General features: G+C 44.9%; 1 protein-coding gene across 1 annotated transcript in view; it reads right to left on the bottom strand.

Annotated features, from left to right (window-relative positions):
• The window catches only part of XKR6 (XK related 6), a 221,749-nt gene that overhangs the window by 150,976 nt on the left and 53,501 nt on the right, over window positions 1-17,272 (bottom strand). The window lies entirely within an intron of this gene.

Here is a 17,272-nt window from a genome sequence, read left to right as displayed (position 1 = left end):
TAAGCAGGTTGGTGAGTGAGCTGGAGAGGCATATGACATCTGTGATTATACAGAAAAATCATGGAAAAGTGGTATGTTGAATTTGAAACACCTATAGGGGAAGCTGGAATAACCCTTTCAGCTAGGCAAGAGCAAAGCCTGAGGATAAAAGGAACAACGAAGAGCCATTTCCTAGCCTTTCATGGAGAAATTCTCCTGCATCTTGACAAAGAACAACCAAATAAAACCAAACAGTCCCCTGAAAAAAAAAAAAATCACTCAAAAAATCCAAGAAGGACTGGAATTTGGGTCATTTTTACCTCTTGTCCATTTCCTTTAATTTCTTACTTGGGCTATTTTGGGTTGTTTTGGCTCATTTTTTTCAACTATACATCTAGAATTTCTGCTACTGTGTTCAGATTAGGCAACGTACCAAACGAAAGGAAAAGGCTGCAGGAGACTCATCGGCACAGGGAGAGAGTAAAGGACTTTGAAACTCTACTGCAATGAAACAACGTTGAAGACTACACCACCACTGCTAATTTATACAATGCCTTCTTCAAACTGCTCTGTGGGGGGCAAGGATGGATGATCTACTGAGTTACAAAGAAGGAAGAACTCGGAGCTGTTCTCAGTGCTACATCTCCAAAGACTCTTTGGGGAAATGCTGTCTGGCTTCCCATCAAGGTCACTAGGGAAAGCTGGAGATTGTCCAAGTTTTGATATCACCAGCCTCCAAAGAGCCATCATAGCATCGAAGTTACAGCAGCATCAGGCTTCAGCATCATACCCATGGGTTGTGGCTACCACCCCAGCTGACAGTGAAGTTCATGCCACCATACCTCTGCGATACAACTAAGTCAAAGTCAGCCTGGGAACATCTACCTGCGTTTCAAGTGTAGCTCCCTGCTGCTCTGCTGGGAGACACTGGGTGCTGCTGGAGTGGAAGTAGGGCTAAAATAAATAAATGCACAACCTGCCTTCCCTGTGACAGCAGGGGCTGGCCACTCTGTCAAGATCTCAGCTACAGATGACCTCATATAGCTTTTCGTTCAGACAGGTAAAAGAGATATGGGCTATTCCCACCTGCTTCATTGTTTCAATGCTAGCTCAGTAAATCACCTCATGTGACCGGTGCACACTATAAATTGAAGCCACAATGATGGAGAAAGGAAGCTCAGTTCCCATTAATGTTTGTGTGACTGGAGGATGCTATTGGCCACAAATTCACAATAACCCCCCAACGGCAGCCCCACAATGCGTCATCATTTTCCAATGCACTCATTCCCTTCTTCACCACACTCCCACTAATATTACAGGGAGATTTTGGACAGATAGGGTTGGGAAGCAAGAAATAGTCATCCAGTAGAGGAAGACTCTCAGAAGACTATCTCTTGGGCTTCTGTCTTCCAGAAAGACATGAATATGAAAGGGAAACGCACATCACAGCAACTGTAATAACAGAATGACCTACAACTCCTAATTCATTAATCGTTTCTATGGAATAAGCCTGTTCCAACAGGGGTGAAATTACATAGCTCACTGCAATGCACTGTCAAACAGGTTACCACTTGATTAAGGTCTAAAATGCGCATGGAGGATTTATTGAAATGGTCTCATTCGCTGCAATGCAATTAATTAGAGATACATTCCCAGTCAGGTATATTTTTAATGCTATCTGATCATTCTTCAAAAAGGGAAAGAGAAAGAAAAAAAAAAAAAAAAGGACAAGTTTAGCTCATTTTAAATCAGGAAGTTAATGTGTCAGCGTAACTCTGCTTTCCAGAGCACAGAGGTTCCATTTTTCCTCTCTAAGAAAAACCCTTCTGAAGAGAGTTTTGCTGAATCTTGGATTTCCCCCATCAGTGAAATGTAGCCAAAAACAACACTTAGACTGGAAGGAAAAAAGTAAACAAGAACACTAGAAGTAGCCTGTTGAACAGAGAAACATGAACACCCCCATGCCGATTAATTAGCAAGGCTCTACTCTGTATATGCACGGCAGTAATTTTCCAATTAATTTGCTCATATTTGCAAAGCCATTGACAGATATGAAGCATTAAATATAGATGCTAAATAAGGAGGAATAAATAGTAACCAACACTTAGGTCTCCAGGTTTTTAGGCCCTGTCAGCAGGGACACTGACTCACTGCCCAGTGTCAGCTCCTTAACTAAGACCCGTAAGTGCATTATTAATTTTTCAGGAGTATCTACCAGACCTAATGAAGACTCAGTTATGCTATACATGAGGACTCTGCCCAGAAGAGCTTTTAAATCTCCAGTCACCTGCCTGGTTATGGCCCTTGCTGAGCTGCATCCCAGCTGTTTAAGGTGCTCTGGGCAGAGATGCATTTCCTCTCTGCAGCCCAGCATCCTCCTGTTGCCCATGTTCACGTTCCCAAACTGGTTGCCACTAACTGGATACGGATGCAGGATAAATTAGATAGCCATCTCCCATCCTGCCTCTCCAAATCTGGACTCTCAGCTAAATGGTTTTACTTTTGACCCTTCTTGTTGTTGGTGAGAAAAGACGGTTACAGCACCAGCAGTGAACTAAAGCCAGGGACCTTTCTACAGCTCTGAGAACAGCTGGTATACCTCTACTATTAAACTGTCTTGGCATCCAAAACAGGGTGGCCACATCCAAACTGCCTATTGGGAATGGTCCCTGGCTCATACAAAACCCTGAACTGTACCTAGGAGTTGTTTGGGACAGGGCTAATTGGCCCAGGAAAAAACTCTGCCAGGGAACATGTTGACACTTCAGGTGTGGACAAGTGAGTTTTGGTGCCTGGCAATGTTAATATAGACATAGGCAGTAATGGCATAATGTAATGTCCACTGGTTTATAGGATGGATCCTAACATATCCTGGATGGTGTCTAAAGGTCCATGTTGTAGCCACACCCTAGGGACCAGCAGGACCCTACAGGGCTACTCTTCCTAGGTGAAGGCTCTTTACAAACGCTTGTTCCTACAACCCAAAACCCTTGTTCCCCTCTCTGATCCTACTGCCATTTATTAAAGAGAAAAAATAACCCTGTCATTGTGAAGAAACGCCTGAATACCGGATTCAAGACCATCCCAGAGGCTCTTAGCAGGCAATAAAGGCCACTGTTAAGCCCTAAACATTGGTCGAGATGTACTTTTTCAGACTAGCATGGAGGTGTGCCTCAGAGTTACATACCTCTTGCAAAAGAGCACGCTGCTAGTACTGCCTTCATTTTTAAATCAAAGAGGGATTTTTGAATCCAGCACAAGGGGCTGCATTGGTGACATCTATAGCGGGAAGGCACCAGGAGCCTTAAATTCAGTCACAGAAGTCACGCGCCATCTTCTTCACTCATGAACTGATGTCTTCCACAGAAACTCGTGTTTATGGGCTGACCTCCAGAGAAAGTAGCTGCTTCCTGAAACCCATCCCCAGAATGCCTCTTATGAAGACCAAGGGGTTGGCAAATTGGCCCACCTGTCCCTCGCTCACATCACCTGTTGTTATTTCATCACACATGATGATTAGGGGGGCAGAATTCAAAAAATAACATATCCTCATTGCATAACACCCCATGACCACCATAATTTGAGGAGACAGGGTTGTAATCTGTGCAGTCAATTGGCATGTTCCCTTGGTTTAGGATTACATCAATTATCCCTATTTTTAGGCTTGAGGATAAAGTCCTGTAGTCCATAACAGAGGCAAACAACTCCCAAAGAAAAGGTATTAACATATCTTTACATTCCGTTCTTTGTTAAGCTCCATGAGGGATCCATCAAGAACCAGAAGCCTACTGATTTTCAAGGCCTGGAGCATTTCCAGGATTCAGTTCTGCTCCAATCCAACTGTTTTTTTCCCCTTCTTTTTCTTTCCTTGTTCTCTGTTATCTGCGGGAGTTCATGTGCCTAAGAGTACCTCCTTGTATTTCACTGAGCTTGTGCCATTATTATCCTCATTGCAGAAACTCTTGTACAGAGTTTTAAAATACATGATGCATTTCTTCATTTCTGACTGCACCCCCATTGCTCTTAACGGCTAGAAAACACAACATCTTATTAGAATTTTCTCTTTGATTAAGCCTATGAGCTAACCACTTGTAGACCTGCTCTCGAGACTTGCCAAAGTTCTTGTACAGATCTTCTTATTTCTCAAGGCGTTGCAATTCATCTGCACATGTGTTAAGAACTCTGTACCAGGCACTGTGCAGTAGAGACCACTGTGATGCACAAACTTAAACACCATCAAGAAGGGCTAGAAAGCCTCTGAACGATGCTCTGGACTCTTCAGTGATATTTCCTCTCTAGATGTCTTTTTGATACAATACTATGAAGATACAGGATTAGGAGTATGGCAAGGTGGGCTATGCAGCAAAGTCCTCAACTCAGATGACAATGTCGCAAGGAGCTTTCTCATGTCTTCACTTTTTCTCCATGACATAATTTTACCTTTCAAGCACAAAAAGCAAAGAGAAAAAGCTGCTCAACCATTTCACCACCTGGTTGTCTTTGCTTTGTTTCTTAAGTCTCTGACATCAAACCTCACGGCAGAAACAGAGCAGCCTGTATACAGTCAGCATTTCAAGTGTTTTTGGAAATTCACTTTAAAATGCAATGTAGGATTGGGGAATGATCACAGGCCATCAGAGTCTGGCTGGTTATTATTTCCTGTCTGAGACAAGCTTTGAAGTAGAATAGGAGAGCAGGAGGACTGGTGGTTGGACTCTCCAAGTCATTTAACATTGCTATAAAAACAATGTCCAGACTGCCTTGTTGTGTAAGATAGGTCAAAAACATCTAATAGGCAGGAGATCTTGTCTCCAGAAATTTATCAAGAGCTTCAACGATAGATCCGTATGTCCCAGGCCCCAGTGAAGTATCTTATCCACTATATAACACTGATTTTCTCAGCAAAATGGAAAAACATATTCCTGCCCACAAACTAACCCAGCAGGAAATTCCAGCACTAGAAAACGTAATGCATGGCCTGGCTTTCTGCACTCAGGTGTAAATAATCACATGCCGTACCCAGGCTTCCTGAGCAACACTATTAAATGGAAAATTAATATTAAAAAAAATGCAAAACAGCCCTTTTAGCAGAAACAATTCCTGGTGTAGAATAAAAGTGGAGGCTGTGCTGTCGTTCAGCTGTCTCTGTACTCACAGCTTCTTTTGAATTCAGAGTTACTAGAAAAATAGACTCCCACTCAGAGCTTTCATTCTTCACGTCACACTCGCTGCAAGACTCGGCTGCAGTTTCTGAGGCACCGACGGGTCTGTTCCACACACTGATAACAGGCTGTGCACAGTTCTTGCAGGATCCTCCTCACTTTACACCAAGTCCCATGTGAGAGCACACGGGGACATTTCGGTAATGTGTGACGGGAGTAGCAGGCACAGATCCCTTAGTTCTTATCGGGGCTTTCTGATTGTGAGTTGGGAAACGGATCAAATTCTGGCCTCACTAAGACTGTTGGGGATTTTGATCTTGATTTCCATACAACAAGCCTAATTTTGCGATTTCCCTGTTGCATTTCCGACCCTGAGCCTGTGAGGTGCTCTGTTTCGTTCATCAAAGTCCGGGTTCCCAAAAGCAGTGCATGTGACACCTGCAGCCTGGGATCTGCTATTTGCAGCCTATGCAGGGACCATCATAACCACTCGACAGAGCCATTCTCCCTCACAGCCCTGTCCAAACTCACATGACGGACATGACTTTTTCTTCTGCTCAGTTGCTATCTCTGTTCCTGGTCACATTTCGCAGCACACCGAGTTGAGCACCACAACCTAGAGACACAGGACATGAATCCCCCGGGAGGAACCGAATGCAGAAGCTGTAATACACCGGAATGAGAGTGGTTTGGTGCTGAGCATCAGCACAAAACAAAAACATCCACATTTGAGTTTGCAGCAGAGCAAATGCATGATAGGGTGGTTGTGAGGACAGTCAGGGGTTCTTTGCCCATGATGGTGTTTCCTCACTGAAAATGAACATTTTGGCATAAGAAAGAGATGGGAACATACACCTGAACAGAGCAATTCATTATGCAGAAAAAAACAATGGGCACAACAAAGGTGGGAATGAGTCAGTGTTGGATTCCCATGGGGTTTCATTCAGCGATGGATCTCAAATTGCATTAGCTAGTGATATTCTTCCCAGAGGCCCTGTAAGTGGAAAATAGTAGGACTGAAGACCTCAGGGATTGAAATCCACCCAGAAGATCACTGACAACTGAGCTTCCTCTGGGACTGGTTCTGACTGTAACATGTTCCTGGGAGAGCTGTTTTAGACCAGGCTCCATGTGCACGAATGTACGCGTGTTTGTGTCAATGCTCTAAATCACACTAGGACAAAGCAGATGTTTTCTCGGGCAACACTGATGAAAAACTCCATCTCACTCTCACGTTCCAGAAGACAAAAATGTGCATAAACCTGGCTGCTGGAAAAATCTGAAGTTGTCTTGTCTGCCCATCCTCTCCAATTCAGCTGTAAGGTCTCAGGGGCACAGTCTGTTACCTCTTGCAAAGTTTAGCTGGAGACCACTGGGTCATACCACAGTCCAACATCTAGCAAAGGAATCGGAGAAATATTTCCAAACTGTGAGCAGCACTTTGGATCTCCCACCATTCTCCTCTGAGAAGCGGAGCATCCTGATCCATTTCAGTCAAGCGGAGAGGAGCCTGGCTGCCACATCTCGTCATGCTCTTCTGTGGACAAGAAATGGTCGAGGTTTATCACAGGCAGCGCTGTTGGGGTTGATGTACCATCTGGATAGCTGTCAGGCCTCTTATCTGGCAATGAGAGGCCATGTTGTTTTTTTCACCAGTTCCAAATCCCACATACTATCATGTCTTAATCTGCTTGATTAGAGCCGTGGGACTCTGAATCAAAGCAGCTGCACAAAATGACCCAGGCAAATTTTCCCCTCTGTCATTCTGGCTAGGACTCTGCTAATTCTCTTAGATGCCAGAAGCCTTTGAGAGTTCTACACTAGGAGTAAGTATTTGGAAAGCTCCCTTTTATTAATTTCTCTATTGAAAAGGCAGCGCACAGAAAGGCACGTGGTGAGGGAGGCCTTTTCAGACTGGGCTCCAGAAAGTCCCCAAACTGTGGCATGCACTGGAACAGGTACATCAATCAGAGCCAAGCGGCTTCCCAAACCACTCAACGCCTCCTGCTATTCTTGGGTACAGCCAGGATCCAGGCAGATTATGGTAGATGAACACGGTATGTTTGGGAACCATGAATGCTAAACAGAGATGTTGTCCTATCACCATGGCTAAAGAAGTAGCATGAAGCTGGTAACCACTTCTTTGTCAAGTTGGATCACAGCATTGGTGGCTTCCCGCAGTCCAGAACAACTTCACAGCACCATCAGAAGGGGCCACGGGTCTGGAGGCTATCTCAAAGCACCAACGTATTCTGCAGAGAGGAGCCTGCCTGTTTTAGAGGGAACAGAAATCTTCCTGCCCACGCATCAGGATAAATTTTGCAGAACACTTTGAAAGTTGCTGATCTGTCCTGGGAATTTCTCCCCAGGTTTGGATTTTTCCTTTCAAAAATAAAAAGCGTACTTTTGGGGGTAATGGAATCACAAGACGGGATTGCTCACACGTCAAAAGGTTTCGAAACTTAGTTTAAGAGAAGGTTAAGCTTCATTTAACAATCACATTCACCGTTTGCCAAAGGACTCATTTATAGTGAAGAAAGGATGAACACTTTACACAGATCAGAAGACATCTGTAACAGACGAAGCTTCATGTTGCAGAACAAGTTACACGAACATCTAACCCAGACCTTTAACAAGAGCGGGGCTGTTCCACCTCTCACTTTTACAGCATCACAGTTACGCAACTGGCCTTTTACACAGAGAAACTCCAGCCTTGCACGTATCAAATCACATCGCTGTCTCGCCGTGCGTGGTACCCAACATAAAAGAGCAGCTGTCCCCACCATGGCTGCTCACAGTGACAACACTCCCCTCTCCCTGTGCTCGTTCTTCTTGCCACAAACCTACTTCTCTCTTGAATCAGCTATGCTGTGCTGCTAAGGATTAGTTAAGAGTAGGCTTGCCTAGCTCCGTAAGACACACTGTCTTTCTGAAGTGCAAGTTTCTGCTGTGAACTTACCTTGAGCTTTTGGTACTGTTAACGCAAGTGCTTCTTTGTTCCAAAAATCTCTTTAGTCAAAAATGAAGGTGTTTTTAAATTTATTTGACAGGCTTGCAGTTGAACTGGGGGGAATAAGCTGCTACAAGCAGTGCTGCAGGTTGTGGAAAAGAGCAATTTCAGCTCTTTCTACAAGGCCATTTCACAACCCATGCCCAAAGTATCTGCACTATGCCTCAATTGACAGCAGTGTTAAAGCCAAGGGATCTGTCCCGTGGCTCCACAAGACACAAAAACAATTTCAGGTTATCTCAAACCGGATCACAATTTCCAAAGCTTCCTGATTCAAAGCACAGATCCAGCATGAACTCACCCCGCTGGCTTGAATTTATTAAAAAGCACAACACCTCCATGCCAGGTCCACTGTCCTGCCATGGGCACGCAAGGCTGACAGAACTACTGCATATTTGGCTAATTTGACAGGAATGAGATCACACGCTCACCATGCTCAGATCCGTCACAGCTAGCCATCTGCACATGCACCGTTCCAGTACCGGGGAACTGAGGGCAGCATCAGCCCCAGTGCGCTAAGGCCCATTTTGCAATGACCACCCTCTCTGGAGCTTGGCTGAGTGGAGGAAGGCACCTTCAGCACAGATGGCTCCAGACAGCTCTGCAGGAAAGCCAAGAGATGTTAACCCAACAGAACAAAATCAGTTGTGCTGCCTCCAGGAAGACACTCTTACTTCAGTTTCCAAGGAGCTACATGCCACTACCACCGAGGGGCAGGTAGCAAGACACATTTTGGGCAGATTCCTGCCAAATTGCTACAAGATTTTCAGATGATAAAACCTCACAGAGGCTCTCAAGATGGCTCTAAAAGCCACATGCTCAACTGAACCCCTGGAGCCCTCACAGCTCCTGGGGATCAAGGTGCTCCAACCTCATGTAGTTCCACATGCAGCACGTTCCCAGACCCATCTCTCCTGGCCGTTGAAGCCAAGGAGTTAAAGCAGTTGCCTCGAGCAGAGGGACAGGGTGCAGGGGTGTAACAGTGGCACCTTAAACCACCACAGATGGATTCACCAGCTCTTGCCTGCCAGGGTCCAAGGAACTAGCACAAGGATGGTTAAGTGGCTTCTTAAGAACGTTTCTCAAATAGCCAAATTTTAATCAGTACTGGAAGCTACTAGCTTTACTGCACCTTAAATTTTCATTCTCCTGTGATAGGGATTCAGAGCCACACACATGACTCAGGACTGTACTTAAGGAAGAACATGTATTTCAGCAGAATCAATGGAGAAACAGCCTTGATCTTAGCACCACAGTCTCTCAGCTTCCCTGTTCCGCTCTTTGTGCCCCTACTTCACGCAGCAGATTCAGCCTTTATCTCAGTGTCTACGTAGGCTGCTGCGTATCTCACATGGGGTCTGGCACACACTGCAGTCTTGCTGTAGAAATCAGGCTAGGCAGCTCTAAGTGACACAAGAGCTTACTACGGGAACAACTGCACTTTAAAAGCATGAGACTAGCCACGAGAGTCGTTCAGTTCAGAGAAGAGGCTGATATTTAGACTGCAGATGGAGAAAAATTATGTCAAGAGCATGGTTCAAACCACTGCTGTTTAAATAACCTCCTCCAGGCAGCTTTGGTAAATATAATGCCATAAAGGAGCCCTTCTGCTGCCCACAGAGCGATTCTGAAGTTACTAGATGATAGTGATAGGTCATCTGGATTTCTCTGCTTGTGTTTCTCGACCACCCTGCCTCTCTCTGAGGGGAGATGCTCAAAGCCTAGCTGGTACTGTGATCCGGAAATATACTGCTGTAAACTGCAGATATGATTCCCTGCTGGCTCAATGGTGCCATAAATCACGGCTTAGGTCTTACACAAAACGTGCACTAACCTTTAAGTAATGCTTAGCCCTTCCCTGCTATCTGTCCCTCTGTTTCTTTTCTTGGTCCTGTCTCACAGACATTAGTAGAAGGAATGATGTTCCTGACCAGAAGTTCTGCAAGCTGACCTAGATGCACGCCCTGGCCCCCATAAAGCACGGCCTTGGTCTTGTTAGCTCCAGCGCTACCATTATTATTTTAATTGGCCAAATTTGTGTGCCTGGAATACCTTTATTTGATTACACTTGTGTCCCTGGCGCCAGACGTGGCAGCCTGGTTTAACAGGTACAGCACAGAATTTATGAGCAGCAAACGCCACCCTTAACATCACAGAGCCCTTTTCATTACAGGCTTGCGTGCTGAAGCCACCTGAAAATATTTCCTACTGATTTGAAATTTCCCATGCTTCGTCTCAGCCCTCAAGTGATTCTGGAGAAGGGAGACCAGGGAAACCTCCAAGTCGTAAACGTGAGCAGGGTAAAAAGTGCAGCTGGAGAGGTTGCTGCACACAGCTTTCAAGTCTGCCCTATCATGAAGGGTTTTTACCTTTGCTGCAAGGTGCAGGTCACCAGAGACGGCCGAGGGGGATGCAGGGGACCTCAGCACACCGGACCTCAGTTTGCAGCTGGTCAGCAGCTTCTTTGGACGTGGCCAAGCCGCTGGGACAGCACCCTGGAAGGCAGAGCTCAGAGCAGATGGTGACTTGTGCCAGCATTGATCTTGGTGAGTCAGAGCTCAAATTGCTTGATTTGGATTGAACTGCTGGATGCTGTAAGACGGCCGCCCCTGCTCGCACGCACCTCACGTGCGTAGCATGCAGTTAGGTCCTCGGGGCAGGGAAAGCCTTAACAGTACTGAGCTGGTGCCTAATGCATTTGAAGAGGAGTTTAAGGGGGAACGCTAACTTCAAAGCCCACGAAGGGTAACACGTTGGCTAAAGGCTAATGGCTCAGCCAACTTTTTATTTTACGTTTAAAATGGAAGAGTAAAAGGGATCTGCCCCCTCTCCGGCTCATATAAAGTAGTTTCTCCGAATTACAGGGAGGCAGGACATGCTGCCGAAAGGGCTGGTGCTGCAGCCGGTGCTCCCGACGCCCCTCAGCCTGCTGGGACCTACAGATGCTTCAGCAAGTCTCCAAAAAGCAGCAGTTACTACAAGTGCTCATTTGGGGAAAATAACGGCAGGGCAGATATCAGACAACATCGCAGTTGTTTCTGCTCTGTAAAACTGCACTTGGACAAGCCAAAGGCTGCGTTGCTGCGTGTTCCCTAAGAAGCACGGCAGAAGCCTTAACTTCAAAGGGCTGCAAACGGGCAACGTTTCCAACTTCTCTTTCCCGGGCATGTTACCGTGGACTGCTCACTGCACTAAACGTGCAAGGGGGGAGACTGAGCAGCCCCTCCTGAGCAGCCACAGCTCCGCTTTCAAACTGCTGAGCCCAAACCCAGATTCCTAAAAGCACACCAAGGGATGAAAACAACAGCATCTTAATTTTCAAAAGCATTATGGCCTCTCTGACTTCCGTAATTGAGGTAAACGCCACAGTTAGTGTCTATTTTAGAGTGTATTTTTCAGTTTTAATACTTTCCAAGACTGATATATATATTTTTTTCTTTTTAATTGTAATTCCACCTCTGGGATTAGTGATTTGATTTTATGATGGAATATTAAGATTAGGCAGCCAGCCTTTTTATTTTTTTCCAAGCTACTGTTTAGAAGGAATAGATTAAATCATTAAATACACACAAATACAGGAAGCACTGGAAACTCTTAGCCATTATCCTGTGAAGAGGATGCCAGTGCAGACACTATAATAAAATATTCTTCACTGAAATCAACACTAATTTTCTGACGCAATCAAATTCATTCCTGTGATGCCTCCTCCTAGGGAAAACAGCCAGCGCAGCTGAATTCAGATCTGTGTGGCTCCATGCTTAAATTCAGCTCAGGCATGTTGCAAATCAATAATTTCAGAAAGACTTTCCAAGGAAAAATTCCCAATGGGCAACATTTGCAATAGAACATGGCACGTCTCCCAACGTAGCAGCAGAGAGCACGACACTGCATTGATCTGGGCCTCCAGAAAAGGCTGAAGCTTCAAGAACAGCTACAAACAACTCAACTTACCTAGCCTTTTCGAGGGCTCCATGACCACTATTTGGAGATGAGAGTGTGTCATCCGAAGGTCCAGCCTCCAAACAGAGCTCACCCATGAGGACCATGCCCGAATGATGATGCTCTACCAGGAGCCCAGAAACAGCACTGAGCCTTTTACACCACCTCCTCTTTCCTGATTAATCCACAGAGGGGGAGAAGGGCATGCTGTTAGAAAAAACGGCTAGACAAGGCATGAACAGTAACCTGCCCAGTGTCAGAAGGACGCAGGAAGAGCATATACATGTCCTCCTCCACCAATCTGCAATTTGCACTGGAACAGGTTGTCCAGAGAGGTTGTGGAGTCTCCATCCTAGGAGATGGAGACTGGACGTGGCCCTGGCAACCTGGCCTAGCTGACCCCGCTTTGAGCAGGGCAGTTGGACCAGATGATCTCCAGAGGTCCCTGCCTGCTTCAATGATTCTGTGACTTCCTGAGCCAAAGGCTGTGCTCGCTTTTCACACAACACCCACTGGCACTGCTTCCACAGCTTAATGATGATACCAATTACAAAATTCCTCTAGTCTGTTTCCAGAAGGCTCTTGGATACCTTTCTTTGATCCCTGAAGTCTTACAGAATTACAGTGAATACTTGTTCCAAAGTCACCTTCTCTGTGCTATGTTACGTACCTAGGTAAAACATGCAGGGACGCCTGTCTCTGTCCAGTTACAGCCCAGGGCAAGTAAAAGCATCCAAGCTTCTTGAGCTGAGAATTATCCTTGAACTGAGCTACCAGACAACAACTCTGGGGGTGAATCATGCCTCGATGCTCTGTTGTACTAGTCCTCTACCATGCAGAAAATGATCCAGCAAGCTATCTCACGATGGGCACACCCTCAGACACCCAAAGATTTCAGTAGGACTCCTTAACTCAAACTCCATACACGCTCATGCTCGTTTAGGACAGGAAAAAACACACAGCCCACGCATTCTCCCTTTGCTATTCCCCATTTGCTAAGTGGTACCTTATATTGAGTCTTAGCACTTCAGGGCAGATAGCACCCACAGACTCCATGTTTCCTTCAAGGATCTTGCAAGAAACTGTAGATATAACTGGATTTTAACACTACCAAAGCAAAATAGTTAAATATTCCTCCTTAGTGTATGAACAGCACCCCCCACCCCCCCCAAGAGAAAAAGCCCTTCTCCTTCAAATAAAATTTTAATCAAGTAGACTGCAAAAATATGCTTCAGTAGTAAGGGATCACAATGATCTTACCAGATCTGGAGAGTACCAGTGGGCCCAACATCCAATCTGCCTACATGTACACCATAAGAGAGCCAGTATCATGATCCAGTCTCTGGTCACGCTGTCAACAGTCACGGCCACATCCTATTATTAACCTCCTTCTCTCCATAAGAAGGCAGTTGTATCTAAAATGCCTACTGGGAATGAACCCTGGAGCATGCCAACTCTTGAACTAAACTGAGAGATCATTTGGGTCAGTGCTAGCTGGTCCAAGCATTGGAGTTTATACTTAGATTCAGTAAAAATACAAAATCCAAAGCAGTGTGTTCTCTGTGTCCTCCAAGGTGTCCTTCGCATCACATAGCAGTATGTCCTCAGGCGTGGTTTAGCTAGAACACAGAATTCCCATCCTTATAAGACTTATTTCTGCTCAACTTCATCCAGGAAAAAAAAATGCAAAGCTTTTGATGTGCTGCAGAAAATGCCAGAAATGCTTCTTTTCTTTTCACATGACGACACAGAAGTCAGGGTTCAGGCAGTATATTTCATTATGAGAACAGAATACAGTTTATTGTAATTTCAGTAAAATGAAGAGGACTCGCAAAGGTTAAGATTATGAACTGCAAAAGCACATTTATCTGCAAGACGCACAGAGATGCACCAGACTAGTTAAAACCATTGCAATGGGACTTACTGCACTCTCACCCTTTCAAGACAACTCTAAAGCACTTTTGCTTGGTGGCAGAGCAGCCTTTGGATACTACAGGATTTATCGGAAATTTTCACCTGCATGGGACACCCAGGGAAGAGACCACTTTATGGCCCAGCTCTGAATGACAGGAGAATGACATCACCTTGCTTACGCCAGTGGAGCCTTGCGAAAAGCCCACAGGACTCATTGGCGTTCCTCCTAGCTAGTTGGGTGAAATCCTGTTTCTGCAGAGGTCCCTGAGAAGTGGCTTTGAGACAGAGTGACACTGCACTCCCCTGGCATGCTCTGTGCCCAGCTTTAACCTCCGGAGGACGGTGGTGCTCCATAGCTTAATTTCTATACTACGTGCTGAAGAACAGGGCAGAGTGACCTCATGTCCAACAGCTCCAAAACCAAAGTACGTCAGCATAACCCTGCAGAGTGGACGTATCACCCTGGTTGGAGCTAGCACAGGCCCCATTTAGTGCATTTCTTACGTACACAGCCGTGTTACAGCTTGACGCCCTGAACTCACAACGAGCGGCGGTGGGTGACCAGCTCTCGGCTGTGCAGCGGCAGCTCTGTGCTGGGCAGAGCTGTGTCATCAGGCGCTGAAACAGCCAAGCAACTCCCGTAAATCCTTCCCCGTGACGGAGGCTGAATCACTTCTCTTTCTGTATCTACAGAACAGGATCAATTAACCTTTGCTGTGGCTCCTTCTGTGAATCACTTAAGAGGGGTAACAGTTAAACTGCTTCATAGGAAGTGGTTTTAAAAATGCCCTGCTCTGCTCTACATAAGATGAGAGACTTTGCCACAGAGAAGGGGGAAAAATTCAAGCATGTTCAGCATCTTATGGATTAATCCTAGGCCTTGAGCCTGGATAATTACTGCCAGAAGGAATAAAAGTAACATAAATATAGGTTAACACACAAAGGATCCAGTTTGCAAGGTTTTATACATCACCAGCTCAAAAGCGGATTTGTAAATTTAATTATAGAAAGATTATAAAAGCAGGTAATACCCAAAGGGTCATAAAAATAATTTTACTACAGTGACGAGAACAAAACAAAATAACCTAAACATTTTAAATAAACCAGGCCAGCTGATAGATCTGAATGTTTAAGAACTTCCACAGGATTCAGCCTAGACCATTCGCCAGGGATATGCGCACAGCGTACTGCTAAAGGAGCATCCCCCACGAACTTCAAGAAATGCCACTTCCAACGGAGAAAAGATAAGTCATTCTGACAGCCCTGCAACCTTGCACTGCTAATTTCCTTAAAAACATCTTACTTCTTTATAGAAGATATTCCCAAGGTGGTAAGAGCTACATATGATGGTCTGGTCAAAGCCATACTAAAACAGAAGAGGGTGCTTCCAAAAGCACCTTTTCTGCACGGTTCACATGGAATTCCTTAACACACCGGTTCTCATCAGGTTTAACAGCATTTCTCTGCTAACAGCAGCTTTGGGGGAGGAGGATATTGCATTAAGTGTCACTGGGACCGATTTGGGTTTTACCCTGCAACGGTGCTGAGCAAGCTGCTGTCAGTGAAGAAAAGGGCAATAATATGGGCGAGCAAAGCAACCTTGTTCTGAAAAGGAAGAATATACACTGCTGTTCAGCCTGCAAGAGTGCATCTTTCACACTGTTAAAAACTGTCTGAAATGCATATATATCTCAGTGTCTGCACATACTAATTTACAGTAATACAGTTAATCCTCTAGCATCATCTGCAAAAAAGCCATCAGTGTACACAGCAAAATATTTAGGTTAGCTATTATATTCATCCTTTATCATCCTTCTGCTTGCCCTCTCTCCCTTCTTAAAAAAGCTTCAGGATTTTTCCTTTCAGTGCTGTCCGCATTCTTTAAGAAAAATGAAATCATACTGAAAAGTATGAATAAAGGGTGAAGACACCAGGCAGCAAAAACACAGATATGGGTTCAGTTCTTGGATCTGCCAGGCTTACCAGTAACACAAAGACGCCCCTAGCAGCTCAGAATTTTAACTCTTTATCTATAAAGTGCATTTTTGGTCCGTGAACTACCTTTTGGATCTATCCGGTACTTTCTACTCAAAAAGGCAATTCCTGAAATGTCCCTGAGACGGATTTGGGTTCTTACCTACATGGCGCTGAACAAGCTTTTGTCAATCTAGCAAAACACACTGTCATTTTTAAATGCATCGCTTACGTACTTAAAATAGATCATGTGCTTAAATGCTTTGCTGGTCTGCTACCACAACGCCCAGTGTGTGTAAGGAGCTAATGTTCTGAGCACGCTGCCAACGCTTAATGCTTGTAAAAAGGCACATCAAAGGATCACAGACAAGTATTCTTTAAGCCTGAAAATACAGGTTTATTAGAAAGGAAACTTACGGTTTTACAAACTTCACATGCTTAAAGTGCAGTGCATTTAAAAGCTCAGGACTGACCATTTAAATCTCCAAGTTAGTGCTGGAAAATGTTACATGACCCTCCTCTTTCCTCGATTACCAATATTACTGGACCCACATGGCTCTTCTTGTTCCATGCCAATTATTTTCATGCACTACTATTCTTACTGCACACTACAAGCCCTTCTGTATGTGAACAACACATTTGACAGTTCAAAGGAACTGCAGGCACATCATACACAGTTGTTTGCAAGACTGGGGTTCAAGTATATACAGTTTTGCTAAGCATGTAGTAAGCATACAATGATCCGTATGCCTTTGAAAGCCATATACCACAAAGCGGTGACATTCTGTATGTGGCACAGGATGAGACGGGATGCAGTAATGGAAACACAAGTTGAATCTCAGTATCAGGTAAGCACCTCTAAATTGAAGGCTACAGCATACAACTGCTTTCCAGAAGAAGTCGTAGGAAGCCCAGTTCCCGGAGATGTGTAAAACCGGATTAGACATAAACTTCAAAAAATGGTACACTGTGGAATAATCCTACACTGGCAGAAAGGGATCAAAGATAATTTCCACCTCTGATTCGTTTAATCTTCTGCTGAGATTTTTGAACTCTAGACACACACCAGGCATATCTCTTCCATAAGGTTCAGCAATGGCTAACTGGCAACGGAGCAAGTTAAATGTCTCAAAGAGCAGAGTTATTTTCAATGGGCTTTTATAAAAGAATTGTGTCCAGGAATAGCAAGCATGCAGTGAAGGAAAAGCACTGTTACACAGGCTTGTCCAACCGGTTACTGTCAGAATGTCATCATTCACATGGCATCATGTTTGATCACAGTGCAGAAATCCCA

This window comes from Dromaius novaehollandiae, chromosome 3 (genome assembly GCF_036370855.1).
Source record: "Dromaius novaehollandiae isolate bDroNov1 chromosome 3, bDroNov1.hap1, whole genome shotgun sequence".
Taxonomy (NCBI): domain Eukaryota; kingdom Metazoa; phylum Chordata; class Aves; order Casuariiformes; family Dromaiidae; genus Dromaius; species Dromaius novaehollandiae.
This window is presented reverse-complemented; position numbering and strand designations above follow the sequence as displayed.